Consider the following 15,870-nt stretch of genomic DNA (forward strand, 5'->3'; position numbering starts at 1 on the left):
AAAAAAAAAAAAAAAAAAAAAAAAAAAAAAGAAAATGGGTTGGTCACTAATAAACAAATTTGCAAATAAAAAAAAAAAGAAAAAAAAAAGAAAATTATCCACATGCTGTAATAAAATGGTATGCAAACATTTAATTTTTTCAAAGATTTTTAATGATGGTTGAAATGCAAATTAACACAAATATTCTGGAAAATAATTTGGCAATATGTATCAAAAACCTTTAAGCTGTTCATACTGTTTGCCTTAGCAATTGTATCAGTACTGATATATGCAAATATTTAACACATGGGTATTCACTCAGTGTTATTTATAATTCTGAACTGGAAATAAACAATAGACTTATTTAAATAAATTATATCATACAATGGGGCTACTATGCAAATACTAAAATAATGTTCTAGAAAAAATACATTATGAGATATTTAATAAGAAATGTGTGGAGCATTATAGTAAGTAACACAAAAGTTTGATCCTATTCATTCATTTCTTTTAAACTGGAGAGCAGAAATGGACAAGATAAGCCTGAAACATTTTGTCATATCAAAAAGTCAAGATGTTATTGAATATTATGAAGGTCTTTATAGGACTCTGAAGTAATCTACGAGAGACTCTTTCACTAGCAAAAGTTTAAAATTTGGGTATCTATAAGCATATCTACAATGGACTTAAAAATATCAAATACATTTATGTCTATGTCCATAATACTCCAAAAGAAAAACAAAACTCATTGGTTACTTCTGGAAAATATTAGGAAACCAACTGATTATTTTCTGAGCTGGCAAATAAGGAAAATTAAGAATTTTTCTCTTTTCTATATAGAATATAATTTGGAGTAATCAAAAGATTAATATACTTAAATATATAAAATTAAAATGTATTTAAATATATAAATATATTTATATTTATACATTTATACAAATTATGTATATTTGTATTTATTTAAATATATATGAGATAGCTATATTTAAATAAATTTTAAATATAGAGTATATAAACACATAGAGAAGTATTTTTATAGAAGCACTATGGCTAACAAACGAAGAGTGATAGAATTAGGTTATCAAGCCAGGCACCGTGGCTCATGCCTATAATCCCAACACTTTGGGAGGCCGAGGCAGGAGGATCACTTGAGTTCAGGAGTTTGAAACCAACCTGTGCAACATAGCAAAACCCTGACCCTATAAAAAGTAAAAAAATTAACCAGGCATGGTGGCATATGCCTGTAGGACCAGCTACTTGGAAGGTAGAGATGTAACTATCATTTCAGCCCAAGAGGTCAAGGATGTAGTGAACCGTGATCACATCACCTGGGTGACACAATGAGACCCTGTCTCTAATTAAAAAAACATTAGAATATTAGTCCTGTGCAATATCGAATGCTAATGTATCTAGGTAATGATTGTCAACGACTGCTAATAATGCATGAAGAAACAACTAGATATTATACACTACTAATCTATGGAAACAAGGGAGGGAGAAATACCTTGAGAAACACTGCAGGAATGCTATCAGAAAAGTCCAGAATATAAGACATTCTACATCAAATAACATTTTTCAACAAAAGAAATTGACAGAAAAGAAAAAGAAAAGAAAGCACAATTTACAGATTAAAAGGTAAGCTATGTCCACCAAATTGCACACTTAATTGAGATCCTAATTTGAACAAATAACTATAAAAATAAGAAAACATTTATGAAATAAATCAGGGAAATTTGACCACTGAATAGATATTTGATTATATTAAAGTACTATCTTTAATATTTTAGAAATATGACAATAGTATTGTGATGGTATTTTTTAAAATATACCAGTCTTATGGAAATATATACTTCTCTACTTATAGATAAAATTATACAATGCCAGGAACTTGCTCCAAAACAATGGAGAGAAGGGGCTGATATTTGAGTGGGGGAAAGATGAACTTATGTCAGAACTAATAATTTTTAAAGATGAGTAATGGGCACTTACATTTATTATATAATTTTTAAAAATGTTTTGTATACTTGAAAGGTTTACTATGTTTCATTACAAATGACAGATTGAATCTGTTTCTTTCCATTCAAAGTAGAGCACTCCTTTATTGTCACATTGAATCACCACACGGCCTATTTTGACCATATTTATAGTAGATGTTGCTATTCACCCATCAATATTGATGTTCTCTTCCTTCCTATTAATAAAATTTTCGGCTTAGAATTCTCCTGCCTTCTCTTGCAACTAGGTGTAGCCATACGACAGAGATTTTGCTAACGAGATATGAGCAAAAGGAACCTGTGCAATTTCCAGGTTGTGTTAACCCCTTCCCATCCCGCTTTCTGCAGGTTGGAATGTGGAGGTTGTATCCAGTAGCTCTAACTTGGGATGCAGGGGTGGCCTCTTTTCCTGACAAAACCACTGTTCATTATCTAGTATACTCTGCTGGTGTTTGAAACAGCAACTCCATCAATTACTTCCCCTCTGTACTTTTGACAGGTTTTGGGCATTTGGGGTTTTTTGTTTTGTTTTGTTTTTTGTGTATGACAACTCTTACAATCTCTTCTTTTACCGATTTCCAAGCATACAATACATTGTTATTAACTATAGTCACAGTGGTGGAACAATAGGTCTCTTGAATTCTTTCCCCTTAACAGAAATTTTGTATCCTTTGACCAACTGCCAATTCTACCATCCAATCCCCTGACAGTTTTTAAATTGAAACTCACATGAGTAAGGCAGTTTATTTCTACAGTGTGCACAAAGTCCTGCCTGTTTGTTGAGTGTGTCTCAGCAGCTTTTGCCTTCTTGGAAGATTAATGTGAATTCCCATTCACATATCCAGTAGAGGAGCAGAAGATGTATGGTGTTTGCTCTTTGTTTCTTTTCAAAATGTCTTCAAGAACAGCACAAGTAGGATGTGACCCAGAGTACTGGTTTGATGCAACTTCATACATTTGATTCAATTTAGATCAACTTGATTTGATATTTTAGATGTTAGTCAATTAGGCTTCTAAAATAAAGCCATAAATTGTTACCAAGATCATAAGCAAAGCAAGACTGCCATGAATTTTTGATAAGCATTAAGAGGAACATGTAGTTAGTGGTAAAAAGTAAACTCCAAAAGACTTTGAGGTAAAAAAAAAAAAAAAAAAAAATCCAGTGATCAAGTGGAAAATTGATCTCAGACAGAATAAACTCATTTGAGCAGTAATGCAGAAGTGTGAAATATTAAATAAATCCTGAAGCATTTTAAAAGAATAATAAAATAGAGACACCGTAGGCTCTGAAGCTAGGCTGACTGTATTCAAATTCCAGCACTGTTGCTTTTTCCTCTAGCTTGGGCAAGTGACTGAGCCTCTCTCTACCTTAGTTTTCCCACATAATTATTGGAGATAACAAATATACGTCCCTCCTTTAGCCTGAATGTTTGTGCACCTCCCCCACCAAAAAAATTCACATGCTGAAATCCCAGCCCCCAGCATAATAGTATTGGTGGGGGATAGTGAGTGTTGGGAAGTGATAGACTGTAACCAATTTGATTGGTTATAGTCACATGGCTACCTTATTTGATCTACCAGTGCCCTTATAAAAGTGACCCTAGAGAGCTTCCTTGCTCCCTCCAGTATGTGAGGACACAGCAAGAAGGTGCCATCTATGACCCAGAAAGTGGACCCTCACCAGACACCTAATCTTCCTTGATCTTGGACTTTCAGCATTCATAACTATGAAAAATAAATTTCTGTCGTTTATAAGTCACCCACCCAATTTATGTTTTGTTATGGCAACCCAAAAAGACTAAGACACTGTCTTACAGAGTTGGGTTGACTATTGTGTCAAAAGGCACACTGAGGCACAATCAATTTTAGTTTGTTTGAGCAAACAGTGACTCATGAATCAGGAAGCACTAAACCAAACTTGGTTGTGGACTCTGCAAAGGAACACAAGGGGAAGGCTTTTATTGGATGAACATGGATGTAAAGCAAAGAAAATATTGGATTGGTTATAGTAACATGGTTGCCTTATTTAGTCTACCCTGCTGGAAAATTCCTATTTATATGAGCCAGTTGGTAACTTTTGATTGGTTATCCTTAAGTTTTATTTTTCTTTTACATAGGCATTTATGAGAAGTAACTTAAGTTGTGCTAACATTTGCAAATTAAGCAAGGTTAAGGTCACTTATGAGGCCTACCTAACTGACATTGTGGGCTCAAGAGTCTTCAGAACTGAGCTCCATTTTAATTTACTTTAACAATTATTATGTGTGGAGTTGTATCTGCCCAACATTCATATGCCAAAGTCCTAATGCCCAGTACCTCAGAGTTTACCTTATTTAGAAAAAGAGTTGTATAGATGTAACAAGATGAGGTCATACTGGAGTAGGGTGGGCCCTAATGCTAATACAATTGATGTTCCTATAAAGAAAGAAATTAAGATAAAGACATGCACACAGGGAGAATTCCAGATAAAGATGGCAGGAGGGATCAGGAAGAGGTTTCTACAAGTCAAGGAATTCTAAAGGTTCCAGCAAACCACTAGACGTGAGGGAGAGGTCTGGAACAGATTGTTCCTCACATCTCTCCATAGGAACCAGCCCTGCTGACACTTTGATCTTGGACTTTGATCTTCCAGGGCTGTGAGACAATAAATTTTGTTGTTTAAGCCACTCATTTATGCTTTATTATGGTGACTTTAGCAAAGTAACCACAAGAATCAAAAGAGCCATTATCTGTGAAACACTTAGAACAGTAGTGTGCACACAACAAATGCTCAATAAAAGTTAGCTATTACTATTGTTTAAAGTTATGTCTTTCATTTTTGTTTTTATTTTCATGAATCTGCACAGTAGCAATAACGATAACAAATGGGAAAAACTAAACTATGATGTTAGAAAGTTGGTGCATTTTATGAAGACTAAATGATTTCTCTACATTCAAAAGAATGTCATAGAATTATGTCAACTAGAATAAAACATTTTAAAATAATCATTTAGTTATAAAGTATGCCATTTTGCCTATGTTCTTAAATGAAATGATGCTAAATTAAATTGTATTCAGTTACTGGAAGATTAATATGTAAATCAACAAAAGAGCCTCAAGACAACTCTTTGGCTCTTATTTGTGGGAGTCAATTTATACCTTGAAGAAGTGCAATCTCTTGAATACTAATTTATATCAATTTATCATACTAATATGCATTTTGTTATTTTGTCAGGTTTTTCTTAGAAAATATAATTCTGGTCCTTTGTTTTTTATACATGTGAATAAAACTACAGAGTGTGTTAGGAGCCTTATGAAGAAATTAAATCATCCTTGACTTTTAGCATAATTTCTTCAGAGAAAAATGGCTCACGTTATTTTGCCACTTTTCTATTTCACAGGTTTTTGGCTACTGACCAATATTCTTAAAATTAAACATTTGGATCCAAGTAAAAGCATGACTCTTTTAGCAATACTGTCACTTATAATGAAAATTTTCAAAAATGAGTATTAGTTTAGGGCAAAATAAAGTCTACTTAGAAGGATGAAAACTTGGGAAAAGTGTTTGAACAAATATATAAGGCCAGGGCTACACAATGGCAATAAAAGTCCATCATTTAAAATAAAAGGTAGGGCTGCCGAGCTAGCATCACAGAAAAAAGAGCATTTGTTAACTGAGTGCTTATTTTGACTTTATATAGACAAAGCCTGAATCTCAAACTACAATCACACAAAAGTTATTCAGAAACACAAATGTTTCAGAACAAAAGGGCCAAAATGTTAGACAGCATTACCGGGAGAGCATAATGACCTTTGTTCTTAACAATTCAGGAGCAAAAGTTATATTTGAAGTCAAATTAAATGTTTTGAGATTTAACAAATATTCAAGCACAACACTGCCATTCCTTCCCCTTTTTAGTGAGATCTATGAAAGCAGGTATGTAACACCTACAAAAACATATATTAAATTTGTTTAAAGTTCAGAAGGTTGTTACGTAATAGACGTCATTTGTGTAAAACATACTTATTTTATTGTATGTGCACTGAGATCTCCAGAAGGGTCCTCGAGAATCTGGGGAAGAGAACTGAATGAATGTGAGCTCATGGCAGAAGGGAGAATGTCCTCTGGAGTAAGGCTTCTCACAACTCTTGTATTTGTATGTTACCTATTACCTAACTGATACGGTTTGACTGTGTTTCCACCCAAATCTCATCTTGAATTATAGTTCCCATAATTCCCATATGTCATGGGAGGGACCTGGTGGGAGGTAATTGAATCATGGGGGCAGTTACCCTTACGCTGTTCTTATGATAGTGAGTTCTCATGAAATCTGATCATCTTATAAGGGGTTTTTTCCCCGTTTGCTCAGCACTTCTCCTCGCTGCTGCCCTATGAAGAAGGACATGTTTGCTTCCCTTCCCCCATAATTGTAAGTTTTCTGAGGCCTCCCCAGTCCTGTGGAACTGTGAGTAAATTAAACCTCTTTCCTTTATAAATTACTCAGTCTTGGGTATGTCTTTATTAGCAGCATGAGAATGGACTAATCAACTAATCAAAGAATAAATGAGGTAAAATAAATATTAGAATTATATTTAAGGCAATGTAGTCATTTCCATAATTTAAACAACATGGGAAGTAGCATCATTCTTCCAGTAATGATCTGAAAATTCTATGGTAAAGTTAAATTTCAGGTGTCTTACATAGACCTAGAAAAATTCTTCTAAAAAAGTATAATAAAATACACACACCACCAACATCATCACCACTACCACCATCATATAGCTTCTAAAAGCTTTTCAGGAAGTTCACAAGAAAATACAGTGGAAATTCTGACTATTTATAATTTAGCAAGAGGGGATTTTTCACTAAGTGAAACATCATATCTGAGCCTCCTTGATTCAATTATATGAAGATTAAATTACTTTTTCATATACCACTACTGGTCAATGGATTCCATAATCTTTTCTCAATTCATTTAAATCTGGATTACCACAACACCAAAGACGAAGAAATTGGATAGATGAGACTTATGGATACATTTTTCACAAAAATCAGGTCATAGGTCACTTAAAGCTGCAACTCAAATTGCAAACTTTTAACTTGACCATTCAACCTTTTCAAATAGACTTTATTTTTTAAAAGAGTCTTTTCATTTCTTCTTTTTTGTGTGTGATGAAATTCACAAAACATAAAATCACTGTTTTAATCATCTTAATTCAATTTAACATAATTCAGTGGCACACAATATATTCATAGTGTTTTGTAACCATCACCACTATTTAATTTCCAGAACATTTTTATCACTCCAAAAGGAAACTTTATACCCATTAAGCAATCACTCACCAATCCCTCCAGCCTCACACTTAGCCCCTGGCAATCAGTAATCTACTTTATATCATTATGAATTTGCCTGTTCTGGATATTTCATATAAATAGAAACATACAATATATGGCTCTTTGTGTCTGGCTTTTTTCATTTAGTTTATTACTATCAAAGCTCATTCATGCTGTAACGTATATCAGTACTTCATTCCTTTATGGCTGAAGAATATTTCATTCTACGGATAGACCACATTTTGTTTACCTCTTAATCAGTTGATGAATATCTGTATTGTTTTCACCTTTTGGCCATTATGAACAATATTGCTATGAACATTCATGTACAAGTTATTTTTTTGAGCTCCTGTTTTCAATCTTTTAGGTATATTCCCAGAAGTGGAATTGCTGGGTTATATAGTAACTCTGTGTTTAGCTTTTTGAGGAACCAACAAACTGTTTCCCACAGTGGCTGCACATTTTACAGTCCTGCCGGAAATGGTCAAGGGTTCTAGTCACTCCATGTCCTCACCAATGCTTATTTTCCTTTTCTGGTCATAGCCATCCTTGTGGGTATGAAAAGATATCTCACTGTGGTTTTGATTTGTATTTCCCTAATGACTAATGATGTTGAGTGTATTTTCATTGGTTTCCTGGTCATTTGTAAACATTCTTTGGGAAAATGTGTACTCAAATCCTTGGCCCATTATTGCATTCGATTTTCTCTTTGTTATTGAGTTCTAGGAACTCTTTATGTGGTCTGAATACTAGACCCTTATCAGCTAAATGACTTGCAAAGATTTTCTCCAGTTCTTTTTTACTTCCTTGGTAGTGTCCTTTGATGCAAAAATTTCATACTCTGAGTCCAATTTATCTATTTTTTTTCTTTTGTTGCTTATGTTTTTGGTGTCATACCCAAGAAACCATTGCTAAATCCAAAGTTACGGTGATTTATTCCTATTTGTTTTCTTCTAAGAGTTTTACCTCCATTATTTAGATCTGTAAGCCAATCTCAGTTAATTTCTGTAAATGATATAAGTAAGGGTTCAAATTCATTACTTTACATGTAGATATCCAGCCATTTGAAATTTGGACTCATGAAGGTAGCACACGTCAACTTGTACTACCTTTTTGTAAGTACTGCATTTTATGTGGTAAAGTATTTTTTAGTGGTTTATTCAGAGTGTGATATATGTTGAAATAACCAAGGAATATATATATATTAATAACATATATATGTTAATTCACTCACAATTGGACATCCAAATTTTTATTAGTAGTAGTAAGAAAAATTTATAAGCAAGTACGTGACTATTACATTTATTTGCCACAAGGAAAATCACATGGAATAGTCACAATGCAAGTGCACATAACATTTAACCTAACAGACAACACATTGCCATTTAATTTATGGAAATAATAAGAAGTTTTAGCACTGCAATGGTTCTGTGTAAAATAAGTCATAGCGACTTTGGTTCTCAGCTGTGTCAAAAATTTTTCAACATAAAGAACATTTTTAAAATTGAGATAACATTTCTTTGGTGAATATATTCATTTTCCTTCTTTTAGAGTTCATATTATACTGGTGATTGTTTTGTCTGTCTCAGAGATAACAGCCTGCTATACACCTTGTTGACCAAAAGCAAAATCAGGTAGAGAAGTTTAAGTCAAAACTTCACTAGTATTTAAAACTTTCTTTCCAGTTACAACAATGTGATCTAATCATACACGTTGCAACTAAAAGGGTTTAGAGAGATTCTAATATTTTTTACTGGCAGAGAAGATATTAGTATCACTGCTTCCTAGTCATACACTTTACTAGTTACTAACTAGTGAGTGGTTGTGAAAGCACTAGAAACAGATCACAATCAGGTGCATTTCTACTAATAACACAGTGCATTTTCAGCGGCAGTGATCAATAATCATGCTTTTAGTAGAATACCTACCCTAACGTTCCGAAGTCCCTGTTTCCCCTAAAGAATAAATTAGGGACATGAGAAAAAAATCAGCGTTTCAATTATGCTAACATCCTTGAGATATTCCAGAGACTGCTCTAACTATAACAGATATGTTAAAATCTTATTAATAACTCCTCTGTTGCATAAAAATCAGTTTCTTTAAACACTAAGTTAAAGGGCTAAAGGGTTGCTTTATGAGCTGATAATGCTTACTATTGGAAATGATCTCACAAATAATTACTTCTCTTTATATAACACAGAAATTTGTATGGGAATTATATATTTGATAATTTACTATTGATAACTTACTAATAACATTAGTATTGAATGTTGGTATAAGCAGGCATTCAGTGTGTGTGTGTGTTTTTTTTTTTTTTTTTTTGAGACGGAGTCTGGCTGTCGCCCAGGCTGGAGTGCAGTGGCCGGATCTCAGCTCACTGCAAGCTCCGCCTCCCGGGTTTACACCATTCTCCTGCCTCAGCCTCCTGAGTAGCTGGGACTACAGGCGCCTGCCATGTCACCCGGCTAGTTTTTTGTATTTTTTAGTAGAGACGGGGTTTCACCATGTTAGCCAGGATGGTCTCGATCTCCTGACCTCGTGATCCGCCCATCTCGGCCTCCCAAAGTGCTGGGATTACAGGCTTGAGCCACCGCGCCCGGCCACATTCAGTGTGTTTTAAAGGGCTTGTGCCACGGAATGGAATCACACTTCAAAAGATGGTGGAAAGGCTCCCCACATCCTGGGTATTTTTCAGCCCTAAGTTGTCCCACAGGCCACACTTACCCCTGTCCTCCCTCCTCACTATGGTTTAAATGTGTTCCCTCCAAAATTATTGACACTTAATGGCCAATGTGATAGTATTAAGAAGGGGAGCCTTTATTTGAGGTGATTAGGCCGTGAGAACTCCTCTCTCATGAACAGGATGAAGGCCCTGTTACAAGGGGCTTCACACAGTGTTTGACGCTCTTGTCCTCTGACTTCTGCCCCATAAAAGGACACAGCATTCATCCCTCTAAGGAGAGGATGAAAAAGGGGATAGCATGCAGCCACAAGGAACAATCTCTAAAGCAGAGAGCAGCCCTCCCCAGACAACCACACCTGCAGACACCTTGACCTTGAACTTCTCAGTGTCTAGAACTGTGAAAAATTAAACTGTGGTCTTCATAAATTACCTGTCTAAGGTACAATCACATGTCAGTTAACAATGTAGGGATGGCTGGGTGCGGTGGTTCATGCCTGTGGGGATAGCCCAGCACTTTGGGAGGCCGAGGTAGGTGGATCACCTGAGGTCAGGAGTTCAAGACAAGCCTGGTCAACATGGTGAAACCCCGTCTCTACTAAAAATACAAAAATACAATTGGCCAGGCTGGCAGTACATGCCAGCTACTCAGGAGGCTGAGGCAGAAGAACCGCTTGAACATGGGAGGCAGAGGTTGTAGTGAGCCAAGATCGCACCACTGCACTCCAGCCTGGGCAACAGAGTAAGACTCTGTCTGAAAAAAAAAAGGACAATGTGGGGATACATTCTGAGAAATGGGTTGTTAGGTGATTTCCTTGTTGTGTGAACATCACAGAGTGCACTTACACAAACCTAAATGCTGTAACCTACTACACACCTGGACTAGATGGCAAAGCCTATTCCTCCTGGGCTACAAACCTGGACGGTACCTTACTATACTGAGTACCGTAGACAACTGTACCACAATGGTAAGTACTTGTGTATCTAAACACAGAAAAGATACAGTAAACCTGGGGTATTAAAGAGAAAAAAATAGTACACCTATACAGGGCACTTACCACGAATGGAGCTTGAAGGCCTGGAAGTTGCTCTGGGTGAGTCAGTGAGTGAGTGGTGAACAAAGGTGAAGGCCTAGGACATTACTGCACACTACTGTAGACTTTGTAAACACTCTACACTTAGGCTACACTGAATTTATTTTTTAAAACATAAAGTAATTGCACTATGACATTATGATGGCTATGACATTGCTACGTGATAGGAATTTTTCAGTTCCATTATAATCTTATAGGACTACAGTCACATATGCAGTCCACTGTTGACCAAAACATTATACATCTCATGACTGTATTTTATTACAGCAGAACAAATGGACTAAGACATTCCTGCTGCAGGGATGCCTACTATGTCAGCAGAGCCAGCAGCAGCAGCACCTTGTCCCTGTCTGAGAAAGACTCCATTGTGGCCTCCTCACCAGTTCACTAGGTGTCTCCTCCAGGATCCTACAGACTAAATCCAATGATGGATGAAGTTCCCACAGATAGCCTTAAGAGGGGAAGTACTGGCCAGCGGCAGACAGCCACAACCTCAGAGAGCCAGGTGGGCACCAGATGTTTGCCTACTGGGTGCCGGACCTACTACCATGGTCCAGGGACCCTCAAGGGTGGGGGCCACATCCAAGAGCCCCAATGGCCTACTTGGTGGTTTGGCAGGTAGAAGGGTCCCTACACAGTGCCCAGTGGGCCTCTTCAAGGACAGGCCAAATACACATTCAAGATATAGGCCAACCCTCTAAGAAAAGAGGAAATTCCCCCCGGCCCCCGAAAAAAAGAGGCCAAAAATTCAAGACTTTGGGGGCACTGATTTGTCTGGCAATAACCAAACTGAAAGTAGTATTGGAATGGGTGCTAGGGATCTGCTACGGTGCCAGGCATTACTTCTTTTCTTGTTGGACTAGAGAGGAGGTCTAGAATCCCTTTCCCCTTGTACCTGGAGAAGGAATAAGGATGGCCACGTAAGTAGAGGACAGTGGCTACCTACCAATCAGTAGGTGAGTTTTATACTCTAACATGTGGTTAAATACCAGATCTGCCCTGGAACATTTTAAGTGTTCAGCAAACATTAGTTATTATGAGATACGCTATGACCATAATATGAACTGTATAATGATTACGATTTTTTTGCAGTGTGTTGTTCTTTTAAATAGCTAGGTAGGTTAAGCAACTACTGTCATCTCCTTTAACAAATGAAGAAATTGAGGCCAGTGAGGCTGAATAACTCAAATTCACCATTAAATACATCTGTGTCTTCTTTTTTTAAGACTAGGTCTCACTCTGTCACCCAAGGTGGAGTGAATAGTGCCATTGTAGCTCACTATAGCCTTGAACTCCTGGGCCCAGGTGATTCTCCCACCTCATCACTCCCCTAACCGCAAGAACCTAAGACTACAAGTGAATATTGACATACACAGCTAATTTTTAAATTTTTTGGAGAGACAGAGTCTCACTGTTTTCCAGGCTGATCTTGAACTCCTGGCCTCAAATGATTCTCCCACTGTGGCCTACCAAAGTTCATGGGTTACAGGTGTGAGCCACCATGCCCAGCCCATGTCTTTTCATGTACATTTATTTATTTGTTTTTTTTTTTTTTTTTTTTTTTTTTTGAGACAGAGTCTCATTCAGTCGCCCAGGCTGGAGTGCAGTGGCGCAATCTCGGCTCACTGCAAGCTCCGCCTCCCGGGTTCACAACATTCTCCTGCCTCAGCCTCCCCGAGTAGCTGGGGCTACAGGCGCCCGCCACCACACCCAGCTAGTTTGTTTTTTTTTTTTGGATTTTTTAGTAGAGATGGGGTTTCACCATGTTAGCCAGGATGGTCTCGATCTCCTGACCTCGTGATCTGCCCGTCTCGGCCTCCCAAAGTGCTGGGATTACAGGCTTGAGCCAGCACGCCCAGCCTTTTCATGTACATTTCAATGCACCTTTCCATCTACCCTCATGTAGGTGAAGGATTAAAATGATAGGGAAGTACAGATGTGGAAGGGTGGGATAGAGGGATAAAGCTGAAAAAATAACAAGCTTGAAATATATGTATATCTAAACCAGATTCAAGAAGTAGAAAGCAACTAAAAATAGAGGAATACAATCAGATATGCCAAGGTTCAATGTGCAGGAGAAATTGAGAGAACCTATGTGTTCATGAAAGATATATCAAATTTTCTTAACCTTGTAAGGTATATATCCACAAGTCAAAAATAATTCAACATTTTGTGAGAAATCCTAGTTTAAAGCCAATGACATAATGTGATTTCTATTGTTTCCTTTTACTTTTAGTTTTACAAGTGTTCTGATTTGGGTTATAAATTATATGCTTACTCTTTATACTTAAATTCATGATATGTGGTCTCACGAAGGTGGATCATTTTTTTGAAAGCCCTTTGTCATCAGACTGGCTGTGGTTCTAAAGTATTAACAATTCAGAGAATAAAGTACTCTGAAGATGAGTGGGAAAGGGGAAAGACCACAAGTATAGAGAGAGGGCTACTGGAGGTCACAGGAGAGAAAATTTTTGAGATGGTTGAGAAATGAATCCATACATCCATATAAGCAATAAAAGGACAGCATTGACATGAATAGTTCAGTCCTTAGCAGAGCATCACCTCACTCTGAGGACAAAGGAGGTCACTGAAACTCTTGTCCTTTTCCTATATTCTCTCCCTGTGAGAACATCAAAGGATTAGGAGCTGAGAAATTTTGCAAGAGATCTGAGATGATAATAAAAGGGTTGAAAAGAGGGTCTTTGTGATGAAAGAGGAGCCAAGAAGAAGGAGAAAGCTTCTTCAGCACAATAAAAAAGAGTTATGTTTTATAAGAAGTAGAATCAATATTATGCAATACAATCAATATACAATTTTCAGATGAACATAAGCTGTGCTCTCTTTGAAATAAAATTAGTTGTTCTTGTACAGAACAATTAAGGGCTACATTACATCCATTACTCTTTCCCAAAGACCCTTCATTTTTCTATATGAAGATTGAAGTCTTTTCATCATGCAGAAGCTTGATAAAATTCTATATTCAAAGAGGCTTGAGCTATCACTATAAGACTAAAGTGGTCTTAGAGTTCTTTCTACAATATCCTTTCTCTTGCTGCCTAGATTGACGGTAGCCACATAATCCAAGTTCAGCCAATTGATCACTCTTTCTTACCCTAGGTGTGGACCCTCTACCCATCCAATGGGTTTATCTTGCCCATTGCCTAGACAGAGCTGGTTTATGAAGACCAGAGAATTGCAATAGAGAAAGGGTAATTCATGCAGAGCTGTCTGTGCAGGAGAAGGGAGTATTATTATTACTCAAATCAGTCTTCCTGAGCATTCGGGGATCCAAGTTTTTAAGGGTAATTTGGTGGGTAGGGGGTCAGTGAGTTGGGAGTTCTGATTGGTCATGTCAGAGATGAAATCACAGGTAGTTGAAACTGTCCTCTTGCAAAGTCATTTCCTGGGTTGGGGGTGGCAGAGTGGGGCCACAAGACCAATGAGCTAATTTATCAATTTAGGTGGTACCAACTGATCCATCAAATGCAGGGTCTGCAAAATGTCTCAAGTGCTGGTATTAGGGTTTACAATAGTGACGTTATCCCCAGGAGCAATGTGAGGAGGTTTAGAATCTTGCAACCTCCAGCTGCATGACTTCTAAACCATATTTCTAATCTTGTGACTAATTTGTTAGTCCTGCAAAGGCAGTGTAGTCCCCAGGTAGGAAGGGGGTTTGTTTTGGGAAAGGACTGTTACCATCTTTGTTTCAAAGCTAAACCATAAACTAAGTTCATCCCAGAGTTAGTTTGGCCTCCACCCAGAAATAAACAAGGACAGCATGAAGGTTAGAAGCAAGATGGAGTCAGGTCAGATCTCATTCACTGTAATAATTGCCTGTTACAGTTTTTGCAAAGGCGGTTTCAACCCTCTGAGCGGTGACACAACGGTGAGGGAAAATGGTTAGAAATCATTTATTCTGTGAAAGTATCTAGGTGAAACAATCTAGAAGTTTCTTTCCAAAAGGTGACTTAGAGCTAACCAGTTTCTATCTCTTCCAAGCCTGATTGGTGTCACTTGCTTTAAACCAAAGAAACTTAATACATTCAAGTTGATAAGCTGTGTTTGCCCTAATCAAAGGGAAAAGTGTCTGATGCCATCCCTGGGAGAGGAAATTGAATGGAACTGGTGCTATAGTCTTCCTCCTCATGATACAAGAGCCCTCTACTTCGACAACCAGTAGAAGCATGGTCCAAAGAAAGTCTGCCATAACATTATTTCTAAGCCAAAGATGATAGAGTTTGCAGGGCACAGGGAAAAAAAAAAGATGGCCAGAATCTCCATCTCTTATGTAGATGAGTATTCCAGGAAATGGAAATTGGTACTTCTAAGGCAGAGTACGAAAAGGAGAGAAAATTAGGAGTTGATGTTAGAAAGTGAGGGTACATCCACACAGAGCACTTCCAAAGGCTTGTATCTTATGGGGACACATTTTAATATGTACTTACCCTTCAAGTGCTTAAACCACCATGGAAATCTGCCTATATTATCATTTGGGGGTGACGTTCTAATGGTTCTCAGGAAGATCGGTGCCTACCTGCTTCCTACTGAAATAGGGCTGCTGGGGTCCCACCCCCACCCCACCAATCATAAGGAGAAGAGGTCACAGATCTGCACGTGTGTAATTCATTGGCAGTAAGACTCCAGAGCTCTTTGCTTTGGTGGCTCCCCTATCACAGCAGCGTAGTATGGGCACCTTCTTTTTCATGGGACAGAGAGGAAGACCATTGACTCACCCAAGTAAACATTTCTCTCCACTTTGGAATTATTTGTGGTAATTATTAATTTGACTGGCTCATTTTGGAAACTTCT

This window comes from Piliocolobus tephrosceles, chromosome 18, assembly GCF_002776525.5.
Source record: "Piliocolobus tephrosceles isolate RC106 chromosome 18, ASM277652v3, whole genome shotgun sequence".
NCBI classification, from domain to species: domain Eukaryota; kingdom Metazoa; phylum Chordata; class Mammalia; order Primates; family Cercopithecidae; genus Piliocolobus; species Piliocolobus tephrosceles.